At 35.0% G+C, this 21,764-nt stretch overlaps 1 protein-coding gene across 3 annotated transcripts in view; it reads right to left on the bottom strand.

Moving 5' to 3' along the window:
* The window catches only part of ADGRB3 (adhesion G protein-coupled receptor B3), a 732,417-nt gene that overhangs the window by 436,743 nt on the left and 273,910 nt on the right, over positions 1-21,764 (bottom strand). The gene's annotated exons all lie outside the window — the stretch shown is intronic.

Raw genomic sequence — 21,764 nt, 5'->3', positions numbered from 1 at the left:
GGGTGGGTAAAATAACTGTGTTTATGTATAAAACTCATATGGCTTTCGTATTTAGCCATATTGTCTCATACACATTCTTTTACTGTGCTTCTTAATAAAAAAGCAGTAATTTCTGGAAGTGAAATACAATCACAGTCACAGGAAATAAAGGTTTTAAAAAGCTGTTGCTTGAAGTATTATACTTTTATGTCCTTTCTCCCCTACCCAGGAATATTCTAAGTAGATCGTTAAGAAAAAAATACACTTGAAAACTGACTCTGAGACCGCCAATTGTCAGTTATGAAATTTTTGTCTGGAAATCAAGCACTATAATAGTGAGAAGTCATCAAAAAGGTAAAACAGGAGTTCCCGTCGTGGCGCAGTGGTTAACGAATCCGACTAGGAACCATGAGGTTGAGGGTTCGATCCCTGCCCTTGCTCAGTGGGTTAACGATCTGGCGTTGCCGTGAGCTGTGGTGTAGTTTGCAGACGCGGCTCGGATCCAGCGTTGCTGTGGCCCTGGTGTAGGCCAGTAGCTTCAGCTCAGATTAGATCCCTAGCCTGGGAACTTCCATATGCCGTGGGAGCGGCCCAAGAAATGGCAAAAAGACAAAAAAAAAAAAAGGTAAAACACACATATCCATTTGTTATTTTACCATGTGCTTATGCTTCAATGTAGGGGCAAGCAGAATAGCAGATTAATTTATATCAGTTATTATTGCAATCTACCCTGCAGTGTAAATATTAACCCACAATATTATCTCGCTTTCCTTACCATTTCCACAAAAACCATCCTAATCCACTATTGCTTCTCAAGAAACTCTCCAAGTTATGCTATGGCCAAATGGGACTCCTTTTTGTCACAGAAATGGTCAAGACCATGCACCCTTTCTCTTATTTTCCTCCACTTGAAACACCTGCTTTTCTAGCCATGCCTGCAATAAAGCCCTCTTCTAATCTACCTGCAAAGGCACCACCTCTATGAACTAATCAACCAATCGGAATCGGCTTCTGTCTGTTTTAACTTCTGTTTTGATTTGTATCAATAGTGTACTTTTAACTATTAGTTTTCTTATTCCCCCCTACTAGATTACAAACTTCTATGACAAGGAATTATGACTTCTGAGTTTTAAAATCACCTCCTGCTTTGCACATGGCTGGGTTTCAATATTTATTCTATAAATTAATTTCATGCTAAGTATTGTTTCTCCAAAATGCAAATTTCTAGGTGTCTAGAACCATTTCTGTAACTTGCTTGGTGAACAGTTCAATGGGGAAAAAATAAAATTCTTAATGAAGTTCTTAAAAGTTAGTTATGGGAGTTCCCGTCATGGCACAGTGGAAACGAATCTGAATAGGAACCTTGAGGTTGAGGGTTCAATCCCTGGCCTCACTCAGTGGGTTTAGGATCCGGCATTGTCGTGAGCTGTGGTGTAGGTTGTAGAGGCGGCTCAGATCCCATGTTGCTGTGGCTCTGGCATAGGCCGGCAGCAACAGCTCCGATTAGACCCCTAGCCTGGGAACCTCCATATGCCGCTGGTGCAGCCCTGAAAAGACAAAAAAAAAAAAAAAAGTTAGTTACGTATGACTAGGTAGGATGTTCAACATTTCTTTTGTCAACAAAGTTTACTATTGAAAAATATATTTAGGTTTTTTTAAAAATAATTGAAATATTACTTCATCTAAAATCTAAATCTCGCTACCCTAAGAAAAAGTTTAATGTCCTGAAGCAATGCTTGATTTTTGTCAATAAACATTTATTAATAATTTATTGTATTAGGTACTTAAAATTACAAAGATCAGTAAGAAAGTCTCTGATATTCTCACAGCCAAGAAAATCCATTAAACATGGCCTGGTCCTTTCAAATACATAAAATTATTCATCTTAATCAAAATATTAAGCTACACATATAAATTATTAAATTTGTTCATTTATTTTTACATTTATTGGAAATAGAGTTGGCACACTATTTTACATGCAAATTCTTTTGTGTGCATAAGATAGCTAGGAGATGTATAGATGGTGACGACGAGACAGATCACCAGTTATTATGATATCATTCTGTATTCTGAGATTTTTTTAAAACACACTTTGAAATGTGACTAGACTTAAAAATTATAATCTCTTACAAATGATTTGTTGAGTGCCTATCTTGTCAGAGCTTTATGAAAACATAGACTGATTGGGGAAAAGACTATATTATCTTTTGGAGTCTGTATTATCAAAGACATTTCTAAAACTGGCATAAACTATTGGAGGCAGGAAATTTTAAAATGAGACATCATTAACTGAAATTATGAAGGATGTTGGTTAAGAAATAATTTACAGTTACTTATAGTAATTTCATTTTCCCAAAGAATCAAACAGGAATAGGATAAGTGGATAAAATCAATTTCTAAAGAATTAATTCAAGAATCACAGTTATAAAATAGGTATCAGGAAATACTTAAATAAAATAAATTTTGAGGAAATAAAACATTAGTATTAAGAAGCATTTAAAGTAAATTAATACATATTAAGAAATATTTGAAATCTGAGGAATCTATCATTAAAATTTGAAAGGTTAATTGATACCCTTTCCTTCAAATTATTTCCTGGTTTCATCACCATAATTAGATATTTGGTTATAGGCACCAAGAAGCTATTTATTATAATAATAACATAGAATCTTGCTTTTCAAGATACTCCCACAGGAATGCTTTTATTAGATAGTTGGCTATGACTCTGATAAGGAAATGGATGATTTTATGGCACTTCTAAAATGGACAAAACATAGTATAGTGAAAGAGTATACTGCTAGGATGTTTACAGAAAATTTTTAAATGTTCAGATGTTTTCAATTAAGTTGTTAAATTATGAAATCCAAAATATTTAATAGAAGCAATTGCAAAATACATATATATATTCTTAGACAATGATGATACATTCTAATTTATTTTATTTTTGAAGAGAAACCTTGAAATAATTACAATTAATGATAGATTTTTGCAGATTTTCTCAAATGTACATTTGGAAATTATTTTACAGAACATCTTATCTAGAATGATTCCAGGACATTTAGGGTGTAAACCCTTAAATCATCATTTTTATACTTCTCTGTCTTACTTCTGGGAAATGCTAGTAAACTGGATTCATCCTTCCATGTAAGAAATCACCAATGTGTGAAATCATGAAGATATTATTTGTTAATATTTCTTACATGTCATCCAATTGCATTTTGTGATTTCATATTTTTTTGAGATAACTATTGAATTTTTATAAACCGTCAGTAATGATGTGCTTGAAAAACACTGGTTGGTGATGAGTAAAATAAATTTAGAAGTACATAAATAATAATAATTCTACTGCCAATACTAAACTAGTAGTGTTTGTCTTTTCTTGTTGACCTGTATCCAAATTTAATTTAGCACATTAGGACATCAGTGAGAAGATAAGATGCTATGTATGCTGTGGACTCTAGCACCTTTTGCAAAGGACTAAAACCATCTCACTATAAGATATGAATAATCTTATTGCTAAAGTGCCCCAATAAGATCTTAGAGAATCCGAATTATAAGAAGGTGAACTGAGTTGTCCCTGGACAAAGCATTTCTGCATTTTCTTAATGAAAACAGTGCTTGTTTGCTTTCCCGCCAAGCCCTCTGACATGCAGAGAGAAGCAGGTCCACTGAAAATCTTTTAGGGCTTATGAAGAACCCTGGAAAATATCTGATTAAATGCGAAACATCTGTAGAGGTTTAAGAAGCAATGAGTGAGAAATCATGGTTTGATTTGAATTCTAGACTGATCACTTCAATTTAAGAACGGAGAGTAAACAGTGGGGAAACAAAATTAGAGATTACTGTAATTGTCCATTTACAGCCATTTGTGATTGAGTAGAGAGTCAAGCTTGATGGATAGTTTACTGGCAGCTCCTAAGCTTGGGTAAGCAGATGGATTAGGTAAGAATCAGAGGATACACAAAATACTGGCCAGTCTCAGCTTAATGCAGGTGAGTACATCTTTGGACCATTGAGTCCAAATTTTTAGCAACTAGAGGAATTTTCAATGTTCCAAAAATTTACAAGGAAAATATTTTATAAGAAAGCTTATGTTTAAAAAAGTGACACTTTTTAGTGCTATTTTTGATAAATGTGACATATATATATATATATATATATATATATATGTGTGTGTGTATTACATTATACATGCTGTATTATATATTATATTATATATGCTATAATATATTGAGAATGTTTAAGAAAAATGATTCCTCTATGACTTTTTAAATTAAGGCTCATATCCATATACGACATTTTAACTTGTAAAAGTTCAATTTCATTTACTATAACAGTACAGCACAGAATAATTTAACTTAAAGCAATGTCACTGTACACATACTCAGTGAAGGAAATAAGTTAATAAGATATTTTTAAAAATAATTGGAGAGTTCCCATCGTGGTGCAGCAGAAATGAATCCAACTAGGAACCATGAGGTTGTGGGTTTGATCCCTGGCCTCGCTCAGTGGGTTAAGGATCCGGCATTGCCGTGAGCTGTGGTGTAGGTCGCAGAGGCAGCTCAGATCTGGCGTTACTGTGGCTGTGGTACAGGACGGCAGCAACAACTCCGATTAGACCCCTAGCCTGGGAACCTCCATATGCTACAGGTGTGGCTCTATAAAGACAAAAAAAAGACAAAAATAAATAAATATATAAAATAAAATAATTGGTACATTCTAACTGAAAGTGAAAAGATTAGATAAATGGTTGTTTGACCAAAACATATATATACATATGTATGTATATGTGTGTGTGTGTGTGTGTATACACACATAGCAGGTAATACATGAAATGACTGCTTTTTTTTTCATAAGGCATTGGTATCTGGATAATTCTGAAACATCTTTATCACACTTAAATACATTCAATTGATTCACATGATCACAAGATTGCACCTGGAGGCAAAAAAAGGAGAATTTCCTCTGTCTTTTCTTTTTTTTTTTTTTTTTTGGCATATACTTGGCACATGGAAGTTCCTGGGTAGAGACTGAATCAGAGCCACAGCTGCAACTTACACTGCAGCTACAGCAACACCAGATCCTTTAACCCACCAGCCAGGATGAGGGTCAAACCCCTACCTCCTCAGTGATTCAAGCCACTGCAGTAGGATTCTTAACCCACTGTCTCACAGTGAGAACTCTTCCTCTGTCATTTATGCTTTTCAACTTATCTGTTTTGTTTATACAGAATTTCTTCTTTAGGAATCTATAAATATCAAAGAAAATAATTTAACTCATGTTTTACCATTTATCTATTGTTCTATTTCTACATTTTACTGATAGAATGTTTTATCTAAAGCAGTATCATTGTATAGATATTTACTGAAAGAAATATCAAAACTGACTTTCTTAATGAAAATGATTCCACTGAGACATACATGCATGTTTACAATAATTTCTAAAAATAACTGTAATACTCTCTTAACTACTCCCTTAACTGTAGCTTATTTTTCAGGGCTAAATTAATACACATGGATAATATTTTTGGTATTTTTCTAAGATAAATTATTCTTACATTTAATTAACATATTCAAACTTGTTTTTATAAATTATCATTACTAGCATTGAAATCCTAGGGGCATTCTACAGAGAAAACTAAAACTGATTAGCCATTTCAAAGCAGTGCTTCATATACCTTAGATAAGCAAGACATTTAAACAAAGATGTACACTAAAGCTGAACGTAAGGGTTGAACAAATAAATGGGCAACCAGCAGATAAGCTCCTATTTTATAGCATCATACATGAAATTCTCTTGAACTTCTTCCTCTTCCCGCAAAAGGGGATTATGGGAACATTGGTCTCTGAAGTCTTTTTAAGCTCCAAAATTGCATTATTTTTTCCCAAGTCAGAAGTTGGCCCATGAACAAATGTGCTGTCTCTCAGCAGACTCAGCAGATCCGGAGGCCCCAACCAAGCTTGCTGGGGTGTGTATAGACACAGAGTCACCAGAGATGAAGTAAAACATGGAGTTATAATTGCTTCTAAACCTTTTCTTAGGTCAATCAGTGTTGAACAGTTCATAAGATGCCTGTCTAGGCACTGAAGTAAGATTTACTTTGTGTGTGAGGTCTTTAGATTACATAATACTTACTTAAATGCTGTAGCCAGCATCCATGTTGGAGAGGGATTTTTTTTTTATAACATAATACGCTTTCAACAGCATTTGAGAATGAATGAATGAAACATTAAACGAGCACTTATTATATTCCAGATGGGATTATAGGCACTGGAGTTAATCATAGTGAACAAAGCAGATAAAAGTTTGTTTTCATGAGAGAAAATTTTATAGTTTTTCCTAGTCTGATATATAAGGCTTATAAAATCTTATACCAATATTAAATTTATTATCCAGCCCTTTGAAGCTTCTTTATAAGTGGTCAAATATATATTTTTTCACATATTAATTACTTTTAGTTTTATTCTTTCATTCAAAAACTGCTTTAGATAAAACTAATGTAAGTGCATATCTCACCCATATAATTCAACAGAAATTGGTTAAGAGGGTCATTTAGGTTAAAATATTTGACACAAAAGCCAGGTCACCATGTCCAAAAAGTGTTGTGGTCTTATTGGTTTCTCTTGTATTATCTTCAGAGTCTTTCCTTTAAGCTTTAATTGCTTTTGCTATTCACTTATCTAGTCTCTATATACTGCATAAGAAAATGTTTGTTCTTTCTCATCCCATTCACTTATTGTAACATTTTATCTTTAAAATATTTTTATTTTTGTAAACTACCAAATAAGACAAAAATATACTTTGAATATCCCATTCCTCTCTATTTCCTATTGCCAGATATTTACATTTATGTTGCCTTCAAAGGTTTGCTACCAGAGGAAAGCTCCATATAAGTGTTCTTACTGTGTGATAATGTTATATTCCCTCTCAAATATACTTCACAACAAATAGAGAAGAAAGGGAAAATGTTAGAAATGTTTTGGTCTATTTTCTATCAAAGTACAATATACTTCTATACCCTGATTAGTGATTTCACTTGTCCAACTTTGCTTGATATTAATGCTATTACTGCTGCCTTGTTAATACATTTGTCTGCTCCACTTTTTCCCATATGTTTTCTACTCTTCAGGGTCATTTTTCTGTAAGCATATACCTTATACAAAACATGTATAGTCCCTCCATCTCATCTCTTCCTTTAAGTAGGATATTAAATTTAATGACATTTATATTTACTATAATGTTGAACTTATTTCTTTCATCTTATATTAGAGTTCTTCTTTGGCACATTTTCTTTCTTTTTCCTGATTTTTCCCCTTTAAAATATTTTTTTGGGTTGATAGGAATTTCCACTGTCACATTTTTTCTCTAGATATCCCTCTTCATTTATTCAAGTGCTATTCACTAATTTTCTCACATGTACTCACATAGATGCTTAAATTTATCAATATCTACAGTAAATCAATATCTATACTCTTTTCCAAACCAAGACAAAAATTGGAGTGTGTTATATCACTCATCCCTCTGTCTTAAAACTCATATATCATCCATTTCCAAATTACTGCACATTGTGCTGCAGTAATTAGACTTAACTATTAGTGTAAGCAATTAGTCTATCAGTATTAATTTCTTTCCTTAGATTTGTTTTTCATTTTGCACAGGTGTTTTTCTTTTTTCTCACAGAAGGGTCAGCACTTGACTCATCTGTCTATCACACTTGAATGTTAGTGTGGGTAGACCCAGAAATTTAAGGTCAAGAAGTTTTTTCCTCATGGCAATAACTTTTATATCAAATGCCAGTATCCAGTGTTGCCTGTGGGATATCTTCTGGTAAGATAATCTGCTTTTCTCTCTGGAAGCCTTTTTTCATGATTTTTCTTTGTATTCCTGGAGTTTACCAACACACGTATAGACATGGGTTTTTCTCATTCCTCTTACTTAGTAAGACTACTTTCCACACAAGGACCAGTGCTTGAATGGGGCAGAGCCCTTCTCTTCTGAGCCAAATTCCCTTTCCTTGGTTTCCTTCCATGTGTGGTGTGGAGGTTCCAAGTTACTCCATGCTGAACTCAGCTTCCATCTCGGCCCCTGTGTATCCACTAAGAGCTTCCTCTTAGAAAACTCAACCCCTGATTTCTGACTATTAAAGGGTAAGTGCAAAACAGATTACCTTCCATTTCATTCTCTGAACAGTTATCTTCCTTACTTACATAAACCTTTCAAAAGTGTATCCTCTAATTTCGTGCTTCCCACTCGCCCAATAATGTCAGACAATCTGACGCCAAGCCTCCTTCCCTGAATGAAACTTCTCTCTGGAAAGTCAGTTGCCTCTTAGAAACTGTCACAGTCATCTTGATTCCTTCAGCATTTGACACCCTCCCACCCACCCCCGTCCCACCATGTTTCCCAAAATGTTCACTTCCTCAGTTTTCAAAGCTGACAATTTGATTTTCTTCCTTCTCTGGACTGCTTTCTGTCTCCTTCATTGCCTTAATGACTCTTCGTCCTCTGATGGTGAGATTCCCCTCAGAATGGACCTTGACATTTCTCCCTCAGAAATTCCACCCTTTCCTACAGACCCAGATATCTCTTTGGGGCAAACAACCATCAGTCTCCCACTCCAGTAGACTGATCTATATCATCAGACCACCTACACTACAGATCCACCTAAACACCACACTGGCAAACAGCATCTGTGAAAGCAAGGTAATCATTGCCCTATGAGATGATTATGAGAACTGATCCTACATATGCATTTCAAATTTATTTATTTGTTTGATTATTTATTGTTTTAGGGCTGCATGTGCGGCATATGGAAGTTCCCAGGCTAGAGATCAAATTGGAGCTGTAGCTGCTGGCCTAGCCACAGCCACAGCAACACAGGATCCAAGCCACTTTCGTGACCTACACCAAAGCTCACAGCAACATTGGATCCTTAACCCACTGAGAAAAGCCAGGGATTGGATCCACATCCTCATGGATACTAATTGGGTTCATTACTGCTGAGACATGACAGCAACTGCCTCAAATTTATTTTTAATAAACATACAGCATTCAAGATAAACAGCTGTTGAATATATAAGGAGAAATATAAAGATAAAAGTCAAGCATAAATAATGCAGGAAATTTTCTTAGATATATTAAAAATATCTTGATGGTTCAGTTTGGTTTTATAAAGATAGACCTTAGGGCTAAATCTGGAAAATTGAAGGTGATGAAAGAGAGAGATTATTTTGCATAATAACAGAGTAATAATTTGAATTATACTGAGGCTGCCAGGGAGACAAAGTGAGGCTCACTCAAGACAACAGAAGAAGAGGATGAGGTTTAAAGATCTTGGGAGAGGAATAAGGAGGGAAATGTCCAGAAAAGTGGTGGGAGGTTGAGACCAGGTTCCAAATTCCATGTGGAAGGAACATCAGAAGCAATTTTAGGAACAGTGATACTTAAGCACTGGGGTGAAATAAAATCCATCTATACAACATTCAAGATTTACTAAAAGCCTAGTTGCTGTATTAGAAATATTTAAAATGAGGTGATTAAAGAAAAGATTGATTTCATGTTGAGGTTAGCATGGGACAAAATAAGGAAAACAGCCCCAGATGCAAAATAGCAATGAGGGATCATATAGATAAAACACATGGAAGCATAGAGGGGCAGGAACACACATAAGCCCTCCTTCAAAAAATGCTTAGTGATATTGGGAGTATTTTTAAATGTAGTTCTAATGTATGTAGATGATCAAACCAAGTTTTGTTTAAAAAATTATTCTAAAGTAAAACTCTTAGAGGAAAACATAGGCTGAACACTCTTGGACATAAACTACAGCAATATCATCTCAGAGCTACCTCCTAGAGTAATGACAATAAAAACAAAAATAAACAAATGGGACCTAATTCAACTTAAAAGTTTCTGCATAGCAAAGGAAACCGTAAACAAAATGAAAAGACAACCCACAGAATGGGAGAAAATATTTGCAAATGAAACAACTGACAAGGGATTAATCTCAAAAATTTATAAACACCTCCTGTAGGTCAGTTCCCCCCCTCAAAAAAAAAGCAACCCCATCAAAACTGGGCAGAAGATCTAAACAGACAATTCTCCAAACAAGACATACAGATGGCTAAAAAGCACATGAAAAGATGTTCAACATCACTAATTATCAGAGAAATGCAAATCAAAACCACCATGAGGTACCATCTTACACCAGCTAGAATGGCCATCATCCAAAAGTCTACAAATAATAAGTGCTGGAGAGGGTGTGGAGAAAAGGGAACCTTCCTACATTGTTGGTGGGAATGTAAATTGGTGCAACCACTATGGAGATTCCTCAAAAACCTAAAAATATAATTAGCATTTGATCTAGAAATCCCACTCCTGGTCATCTATCCAGAGAAAACCATGACTGGAAAAGATACCTGTACTCCAGTATTCATTGCAGCACTATATACAAGAGTCAAGACATGGAAGCAACCTAAATGTCTATCAACAGAAGAGTGGATAAAGAAGATGTGGTACATATACACAATGGAATATTACTCAGCCATAAAAAGGAATGAAATAATCGCATTTGCAACAACATGGATGGACCTAGAAATTATCATACTAAGTGAAGTTAGTACAATAACTAACTTCAGTGAGACACTGAAGTAAGACACCAAAGTCATATGCTATCACTTATATGTGGAATCTAAAAAAAAGGATACAATGAACTTCTTTTCAGAACAGATACTGACTCATATCCTTTGAAAAACCTATGGTTTCCAAAGGAGATAGGTTGGGGGGTGAGGGGGAATGGCTGAGGGTTTGTGATGGAAATGCTATAAAATTGGGTTGTGGTGGCTGCTGTACAACTATAACTGTAATAAAATTCATTGAGTTAAAAATAAAAATAAAATAAAATAATTTGAGAAAGTAGAGAATTTCAGTCATCTGTTTGCAACTTAAAAAAAATTATTATAGAGTAAACAGAGTCTTCCTAAGGCTGGGGGATTTGGGAACACATTAATATCTCCAATGTTTCAAATTGGCATTCTGTGTGTGTGTGTGTGTGTGTGTGTACGTGTGTGTGATCCATGGCCTATGGAGGTTCCCAGGCTAGGGGATGAATTGGAGCTGTAGCTGCTGGGCTATGCCACAGCCACGGCAATGCCAGATCCAAGCCATGTCTGTGACCTATACCACAGTTCATGGCAACACCAGATCCTTAACCTACTGAACGAGGACAGTGATCAAACCTGCGTCCTCTTGGATACTAGTCAGATTCGTTTCTGCTGAGCCATGATGGGAACTCCATAAATCGGCATTCTTACACTGGCTTCTGTGTGACTCAGATTGTAACATCCAATAAACATGGTCCTTCTACTGACTTTGTACTTCCTGAACTATATGCAAACTCTAATCTAATCTAGCAAGTTCAAAGTTGTTTTCTAATCATCATTGGATGGATTCTATAGGACTGGTGGTCAAGTGGCCAAGGATTGGTAGATGGAGTTGAGGATGGCATCTCTTATATGCTAAATCTTTCCCTATTCAGCTTAGGGCTTTTTCTTCTTCCCTCATCCCAAACTTTACAGGGGACATTAGCTCTGATTATTCCATTATTCCCAGGCTAGGGGTCCAATTAGAGCCGTAGCCACTGGTCTATGCCAGAGCCACAGCAACATGGGATCCGAGCTGCATCTGTGACCTACACCACAGCTCATGGCAACGCAGGATCCTTAACCCACTGAGCAAGGCCAGGGATTGAACCCGCAACCTCATGGTTCCTAGTTGGATTCATTAACCACTGCGCCACCATGGGAACTCCTGGCTGCCTTTAAAAAAAAATTTTGGAATTCAGAACTTTTGGAAAACTTAGCATTCAGTTGTGGTCATTAGTGTTCTTAAGAAGAATATTGATAAAGCATAATTAAGAATGGTGATAGAGTGAGAAGTGGAGTGAGAACTGTCTCAAAAATATTTTAGTGTCAGGCTTATGGTGGAAATGAATTTCGATTGAATAAGCCACTTTAGAGAATAGAATCTAGTAGGAAAGCTAGATCAAATTTAAACAATCTACACTCAGCATAGAATTATAAGCACTATATAAGTACCATAAAAAGATTCTTATTAGAATAAAAAACTAAGTTTATTTAACTTGGGAAAAAAAAACAACTGAGGAAGAAATAGTAATTTTCTTTGAATATTTGGAACTGTCATATAGCCGAAAGATTATAAATAAATTGACTATGTTGTTTATTAAGAAGGCATTGAAGCGAAAGGGTCAAATTCAAAGGAAGAACTTTCTAACAATTTGGAATGCTTAAAAAGGGTTGGGTGGCCCTATGAAGTACCATGCTATTTAAGCAGGGGCTGTGTGACTACTGAATACTGTAGAGATAATCCCTACACAAATATATCTCTGATTCTAGCATTTGTGATTCTTCCTACTTCCCTCAACCCCACATTCTTTCGATTTTCAACTGTCCTGTCCCCATCTCAAGCATGTTCCAAATCTGTCAACATCTCTTCAGCTCCACCATCACCACCCAGGTCCAAACCCCACTAATCTCTAAAACTTGGACCCTGCAATGACCTCTTAACTGCCCCCACCCCTGCCACCACATCTACTTACAATCCATTCTCCATAGAGCAGACAGATCTTTTAAAGGTAAAAATGAAGCCCACTATTAAAGTCCTTTCATGTCTCCCCAACTCTTAGAATAGCATCTAAACCTACTTACTCTGGGTCTTATTAAGAGCCCTGCGTGATCTGCCCCAGCCTACATCTGCAAGATCATCTCACATCATTTTCTTCATGACTAACCATGTGCTAGCTGCACTGGCCTTCTTTTAGCTCTCTCAATGTACAATACAACTGATTTCTTTAATTGGGAAACTCTTCTAAACTTTGCATGGTTGATCCATTCTTATTATTCATATCTAAGCTAAAATCTCACCTTTATCAAGAGGCTCTCTTTGACCACCAAATACAGTAATTGTCTAAAACCTGATTTTAATTCTCTACACAGAACTTATCAACATTTGTGTTTTGTTTGTTTTTGTTTATGCATTTGTTTAGTAATTGTATACTTTTTTCATTTTTAAAAGAAAATTCTTATACCTTTGTTTTATTTTTATTTTATTTATTTTTATTTTATTTTTCCACTGTACAGCAAGGGGATCAAGTTATCCTTACATGTATGCAATTGTATACTTTGTCCCACTAATGTGAGCTTCAGAAGACAGAAGTCTTGTCAATCATGTCCATCACTGTATAATGTACCTTGTAGGTGACTGAAAAGTACTTTGAAATGGAGAGAGGGGGGAAAAAAGAGAAAGAAAGGGGAGAAAGTTACTATTATTGAATAATGCCATGATCTTAAACTTAATCATGGCACTATGGGAGACTTCCTCATATCTATCTTCCAATCCACAAACATTCCCTTTGACAGTCTCAAATTAGTACTTAACCCATCTAGTGAATTTTTAATTTCAGTGACCAAATGTTTTATTTTAGATAGTTCTATTTTTTCCAAATCTATTTTTCTGTGAATCTGTTTTTAAATTTATCTTTTATTATTCTCTATTTTTTATTTTATTTAAAAAATCATTTTAAGCATACTCTTTTGTTTATTTAAGGATTCTGCTTGTTTGTCTTCTAGTTCAGAGTGTGATCCTTGTATTACATCTGCTGTTTCTCCTGCATGGTCTTTGTTTTTGCCTATAGTTTTATTTTATTTTAATCTTATTTATATTGAGGGTTCATCTTGCATAGCATTTTCACCAGTGAAATTCCTATAATCCTCACTATAAAATGTTCTTTCATAGCAGTAAATTCTTTGGCTCTAGATTTCTAGATTTACATCATACATCTGCATGGCATGTACTAGTATTTGTTTCTTTTGGGGGGGAAGTGCCTTTTCCCTCCCTACCAAGGCTCCTGAAAGAAGGCAAGCCTCTCACTGCTTCCTAGGGCCAAGGAATAAAATGTTTCTAAACCTCCTTTCACAGAAAGGGCAATTCTGTGAGGGCCTGGGCTTCACACAGTTGAATTGATTTTAGTTCCTGAGACCTATACAGGCTGAGGACATTCTCCTCTCCCCACAGCAACACTGAAATCCTAACTCATAACCATTTAGAGCTTACAACTGTCCAAAACATTTAAAAGCCACCAGTTTATCCCCAATACTTTGACTTTTGTCTTTTTACTGTTGCTGTTATATTTTATGAACACTTATAAATTTCCTTTTATTTTCAGTGTGGCTCATTTTTGTTGTCCTAACATTTTACCCAGTATTTCTGAGTTTTTATCAGAGATGGGGTCTATCCACACCAGCTCATTCTGCCATATTGTTCGAACTCAGTAATTTCCAATGAGTTAGGTAGTATATTTAAGTGCTACCTTCATCACGGGTTAGGTTCTGTTATTAGTCCCATTTTAGACATGGAGATGATGAAGTTTGAAAAGGTTGTATTACTTGTCCATCATTATATATTGAGGAGATGTGGGGTCTGGGATTCAGAAAATCATATAATTGATGCCTAAGCCAGGCTCTCAAGTATAATTCTATAGACTTAAAGGGACCATGAGAACACCTTTCAACTTTAAAATTAATTTTACATCCTTGCACTTTGCATGGTTTACTTCCATAAAATGGAATATGTGGTTTCATGGTGTTGGAATAGATAATTAGGAATATATAATTAGGATAATGTTTGCTCAGAGTTTTATAATCTCAGCTGCAGATTCATTCCGACTGCTTTGTAGGTTTTCCATGATACTCCACGGGAGGGAAAATATGCTAAATTAAGAGTCTCACAATACGATTTGATATTAAGACTCCCCTTTAAAAAGTGTAATCTTATAGTGTCATTAACATGAGGTCAGATATAATGGAAATATTTTAACGGTGAGTAATGTATCATACTGTTCCTTCTCTAATGTTTTCAACCTTGGCAATAGATGCCTTTTTAATTTGCCTCTACCAAAATTTCCTTTATTGAGCATAAAAAAGATGCACTTATATTTTCAATGAAGAATTTAAAAGTGTGAGTACTAGATCAAATTCTGGGAGAGGCACATAAAAAAAATCAGAGAAATTTACATATTCAATTTTATGATACTGAGACTGAAACACATTAGTTTTGGTGTCCTCTACAGAATGTAAAGGTTTTCTGACACCCATTTTAATAAAAAATAAAATTCTCACAGCATTACTCAATTCTTCTTTGTAAATGGCTGAGAAAGAACTGAACTCCTTTACCAGACAAGCAATCTGTTAATCACTCATAAAGGTCACAACTGAGCCATACAAGAACTTAATTTTTCTGTGTGACAGTGCTTGGTGTTTTTCTCATACCCTACAATTTGAGAGAATCAGAATTTCCCACTACTTTAAAGCAGTAGATTGACCTCAAAAAAAAAAGTCTAGAAAAAATATTCTTCCAGATATTAAAAAAATGAAACATGAACAACTACCAAATGATGCTTGACATTTAAGAATGACCTTTATACAGCAAATAAAGTCATTTTCCAAAAAGCCAACATTCAAACTTTCCCAGAAACAAATTTGCAAATGAAAAGACATCACCAGCTAAAAAAGTAATTACTAGTCATAAGCTTTTTTTTCAAACACCATTGAAATTAGTGAAGCTAAATGCCCAGTTTAAGTAGAAATGCTCCATCAATCCTCATATAACTTTTGCAACACTGCTGAATCAGTTTTGCTAACTTTACTGAATAAGCACTTCCTTTTTGATTGCTAAATTGCCTTTTCTTGTTGCCTTCTCTAAAGATGGAGAGTATCTTATGCTGGTATTCAGAGTCACTGAATTTTGTGCCTTTCACGTTTAAAGTAGGTTCATGGTTTGGCTATCTTGACCTCAGGTTTTGCCCAGCAAATCTCACAGTCTCATCCCTAGGCTTCCTGGACCAGACTGGAAAAGGGTGGTTTGAACAATCCTACCCTGTCACCAGCCAGTAAGTGATATGAGCAAATATATTAACAAAGTTACCAGGAAATGATTACATAAAATTAATTTCAGAGTACACATAAACACGTGCCAATATTTTCTTTTTGCTGTGCTTAAGTGGGGATATAAGCATTTATTTAACATTCACTATGTCATTACCCTTTGGTAGAAGGATGGAATTTATTACCTCATTTGTATTTAAGAAGTATTACTCCCCCAACCAAAATAGAGATGAGAAATCAAATGATAATGTAATAGTGTCACTTACACTAGAAATTAAAGAGGTAAGATTCAAAATTAGGTATGTCTGTGTTCAAGTGTATATTCTTTACTCTACAGTATTAAAGCAAATACACAAAGGCACCGTATCCATCCCCCATGTAAAAGTAATTCAAGTTCATTACAGACAATAAAGATGCCAGAAAAAATATATTTATCCCTATTCCACCACCAAAAAGTTCTTGATATCATTATTTTCCAAGTTTTGGGCTTTCTTTTGGGTCAGACATATATAATAAGATGTAATGAGGTTTTCTTGAAAACTTGTACCAGGGTTGAGTCAACAGTGCAAATATCTCACTATTGAGAACAAATTTACTGAATCAAAACCACCAGCGTCTCCCAAGGACACAAGAACAGCTTTATAATTGAAAGTCATCTCAAGGTAAGGGTATTGACAGTTTTTTTTTCCCCCAAAGGGAGGAAAAGAGATCACTGGTGAATTTAGGGAAGACTGAAACATTTCCTAAGTGGACATTCACTTAAATCACCAGGCTTGCTTGTCAGCTCTAGATGCTGCCAGATAAAGAGGAGAGAGCACAAGTGGGAGATGTTGCGATGAGACCATGTCAACTACAAATACAGGAATGGATTAGTTCTTACAGCTGAGGGAGGAGGATAATGGTCTGGATAACCTCAGGATTAAAGATAAAAAGGTTTATAAGTAACAGAAATGATACACTCTATCAGCAATCAGGAAGTCACAACACGGAATTACTTTGGGGAATTTTATGACTTCATGTTAAGTTTAAGGTGAGAGTGAAAGGTCTCAATGGAAATGTTAGCAGATGAACTAAGAACATCAGTATGAGACATAGTCTTACTGACTTTCTTTTTTACTGTGATGAAGGTTAGGTAAGGTCTTCAAAGCAAAGAAAGGAACAGGAGCTGCACTTGGAGAAGGCCCACATTTGGGATTGGAAGAGGAAGGTGGAACTTTGAAGTAAGATTAAGAGAAATAGTGAAAGTAGACAGAAAAACTAGGAGAGTGCTTTACCAGGGAAGCCCATCATTCGACGAGTAAGAAGGAGTTTTACTGGATTTGGAGATTAGGTAATCACAGTGACCCTCAAGAATCAAATAATTTCCAAAAAGATAAAAGAAAAATAACTTGATTAGAAACAGAAAAATTAGGATTGATCACAGATCGATAAAGCCAGATGTGTCTTTTTGAGATTCTAACAAATGCAATGAAAACATAAAAATATGTATAAAAATTAAAAGAGGGAGAGAGAACTATATAACTTATTGAATTTGATATTAAAAAGAGTATTATATTTGTAAATATTAAGATTTCATTGAAATAATACTTTTCAGGGAAAATTACCAATAGTAATTCAGGAAGCAGGAGAAATATTTAATTGTCCAATAAATAAAGAGGATAGAAGATGTTGTCAAAGAACTATATGCAAATAAGGACTAGATTCATATACATTAGGAAGAGGGCAGTTGACTTTTAAACTTTCATAATAAAGTTAGTTTTTGATACACACAAATTGTTACAGAACTTGCAAAAGATGAAATGTTTGTTTTATAAATTAGGGTAGCAAAGCAAAATATAGCAAACTGGTTAAATATGAAAAAGCATGAAGCAAAATTATTTATGTGCAAATCCTAAATAAAATGCTGTGGTGAGATTAATAGTACATGAGAGAAAAAAATTTCTCACTGCTCATTAGGGTCCATTCAAGGAATTATTTATGTATTGGGAAATCTTTGAGAACAAAATATAAATAGGTCTGGAAAAGCCTGAAACTCATTAACTTTTCTTAGGTAAAATTTTTTTACAGTCCGGTGTAAAACAAAGCATGTTGGCCACCAGCCCATTCTACAAGGATCAAGTCATTAGCCACTGCAGTTGCTGACCAACAGTGCACCTTGAAAGGAATTCAGGATGAAAAAACAGGATAAGGCACTCGGTGCTTTGGGAAAAAAGAGACCCTTTAGATAGTTAAGGTCCATATCTCAGGAAAAAATTTTAGTGAGCCACACATATTCCCACACATAGAAAAGCACTGAAACCATTAACTGAGATACCTGTCCCTCACGACTAGAGCAGTGATCCTTCACCAAGATGTATGCATGATTATATGTACGCCTTAGCCAAAATCACATATGTACCGGCCTCTCACCTTACCTCTTACCTGTCAGGCTGTCTCCCAAGCTATAGTCCGCAGCAAAGTCCCTAAATAAAACTAAAACTCACAGCTTTCACATGGAAGTTTTGTTTTCTTTTGAAATTTCAGTTAGCACTCGGAATCCTCAATCTGACTAGGAAAAACCACCACAAAAGTGTCAAATCAATAGTCCTATTCATACTTAGAAATAAAACACTAGAGACATCCTCATAAGTAAAAAGGACAAAACAAGGATGATCATAATAACAGAGATTATTTCACATTGGTTTGCAAGTAGAACCAACACAATTGGACTCAAAGTATTTATCCAACAAACAATAATGGAAAAATAAACCCACTGTCTTTATTTGCAGACAAAATTCTCTACCTAGAAAGATCAATTTTAAAACAGGTAAAATTAATAAAAGTTTAAAAGTAACAATAATAAATTATATTTTCTTAAAATATACTAAAAGCAAAATATAAAACAAAAATTAATTTAACAATAAATATGCAAAAGCTATCTGAAGCAAAACTACAAACTTCAATCAGAATTATAGAGTGTGCCAGACACTATGTTCACAATATAACCTTATTTCTCCTTACTTTATACACATATTTTGTTCTTTTGAGGATACTAAAGATGAATAGACTTTCCTAATGTCACACTGTTAAGTAGCAGGGTGAAGAGGAGAGTAGGGAAAGAAAAGAGGGAGGAAAAAGATGAAGAGAAAGTGGTGATTACACAGGCAAAGATTCACAGACATGATAGATTTTATTGTGGAAGACTTTTTGTACATAATAAAGATTTAGTTTATCAGAAACATCGTAAATATAAACAACAAACCAGCAAATATATTTCTGGTGATGTTGCATGAATAAACAACAGACCAAACATGTTAATAACTAATACACATGCTGACTCCACTAGCAAAGCAGATATGATACATTACAAGAACAAAATATTATTTTAATTTATTAGATTAGCCAAAGTTGAAAGTTAGACAATCCATGAAATGAGCACTCAAGAGAATGCTACTGGAATCTGAACTGTTTCAACCTTTGTCTTTAGCGATGTCCAATTTTTACTAGGAACTTTAAAACTATCAACATTGTATATTCCCAAGGCAAGTCTACTTTCCTAAACTTATCTGATTAAAAAACTGGAGATACGGTTAAACATGTACAATCCAGTGTTTATTAGTTTCTAATATAACACAATTAGAACTAAGGAACGAGTAACTAATGAAATTAATGCAGCGTTTAAAAATCAATTCTAAGAAATTTTAATGGCAGAGAAAAATGTTCTTCCTATATTTATAAGCACAGTAAAACAAACAAACAAACAAAAAAAAACAGAGAAGCAAACAAAAAACTTCTTTAAAAAAGCCAAAAAAAACAAAAACAGGCCCACAGTATTATCTTCATGGTGTTATAAACAATTTTTGTCTCTTTATAATTCATCACTTTTCCAAGTTATCCACAATGATTATGCATTATTTCTAAAAGTCAGGTAGGAAGTATTTTAAAAAATGCTTTCAGCATAATTTCTCTAGAATATGGGGAGGGAAACTAAATTAGTGTATTTAAGGAGAGAGATAAGGGGGAAATGGAGACAGTGGAGAAAAGAAAGGAGAAAATTGGGACAATAGCTAGAAGGAAGAATAAAGTTTGAATATTTGGGAAACTTTTTAACCTCATTTATAAATCCCATTTACAGTTTGAAGACAATCAAGGAACTGCTGTGAAGCAAGGCGCCGTGGGGAGGCTCGCAACTTCTGCTCAGTGCTGTGTAATGAGGAGGTGGAGGATGGAGGTCATGGACCAGCCTGCAGCAGGTGTCTCTAAAGTGGGACACCTGTAATTATCTGCTTGGCCAACCAACCAGAAACGGAAGCCTGCTAAAGACCTCATTGCTTAGTGATTAAAAGAAATTACAGCATATTTTGCTACAAAACGTATTTATTCCCAAGTAACTTATTAGTTTTAGTCCATGAAAAACAAGTGTTTCTGCTCAAACCTCCTAGACAGTAAATTAAGAGTTTTCCAAGAGTAAGAAACAGGATGAATTTATTATTAATTATTCTTAATGTCAGAGGTTCAGGAAGAGGCTTTGTGAAGTTTCTATCAGCTGCAGAAAGGATAACAGTAGCATTAACAACACAAACTGAGGACTAATTAAAAGGCCCTCTATATGTATCCTAAATCATATGCTTTTCATTCTAGGAATAGAGCTCTAATAACAAAACATGGTTTGGGGCTATTATTTGGGACTATTACTATAGATACATTATAAAGTATAACGATGCTACATACTAGCCAGATCATAATGATATAGGAGAGAGCCCTAACAACCTAAACATGTATTTTTTTTATTATGATGTCATCCAGTATGAACCAAAATTGGCAGCTACACATAGCAGTCATGTCCATCTTTACAAATGGAGTAAGATTCAATTCTCATGTACATCAACATTTTACAAACAGGCCTTATTTTAAATTAAAGGAAAAGAAAGACTTACATTCTTTTACTTTTTTTCTTTTTTGGCTACCCCCATGGCACATGAAAATACCCAGGCCAGGGATCACATCCTCATTGCAACAGTGACCTATGCCACTGCAGTGACACAAGATCCATGACCCACTGTGCCACTAGGGAACTCACAAGATTTACATTCTTAATGGTCCTAACATCACTGAAATGATGGAAATCACAATTGAACTTCCTTAGGTTGGATGTTTGAAGAAATAAGTGGCTCTGAGGATTAGTTTCAGTATTTGAAACAGGATCTTGAGAGAAATGTGCAAAACAGAAAGTCACAACAGAGGGTTCTTGGATACCCATGGCTGAAGGTCTGTCCATGGAAACTTCCTAAATGTCTCTCAATAAGCAGGAATGAAATTAGGATACATTCAAAATACAGACTATCTTACAAGTAATGGAAGATGAAGCAGAGGACATACATGGTACATGGTGAAGTGAAAAAAGTATCAGATAACCTGGACCTGATTCAATGTACTCAGCTGTTCACTAAATCTGAGTGTGCTTGTGTGTGTGCTTGTGAGCATGTATAAATGTCTCTGAAGAATGATACCAACTCTTAACACTGGTGACATCTTTGTATGGAAGTCATATGGGAAAAGAAAATCAAAGTATGTGGTCAATATACTCTTGTACTGCTTGCAGTTTTTATAATAAACATATTTGTATATTAACTAGGATAATAATTTAAAAATTGGCACTGATTAGTTTCTTTTTTTTTATGTCTGTGGATTACAAAAGAAGAAAAGAAAAACAGTCAAGTAAGTCAAGTATAGGACAACTCAGAAAGGTCCCAATCCTTGTAAATCTACCTAAATGTAATAGGAGACTGTATTCATCATAGCTGGAGGTGGTTCTGGACCCCGGCAGGCCCATATGGGAAACATTACCTA

This window comes from Phacochoerus africanus, chromosome 2, assembly GCF_016906955.1.
Source record: "Phacochoerus africanus isolate WHEZ1 chromosome 2, ROS_Pafr_v1, whole genome shotgun sequence".
NCBI classification, from domain to species: domain Eukaryota; kingdom Metazoa; phylum Chordata; class Mammalia; order Artiodactyla; family Suidae; genus Phacochoerus; species Phacochoerus africanus.
The sequence above is the reverse complement of the archived record's forward strand: the minus strand, read 5'-3'. Positions and strand labels throughout refer to the sequence as shown.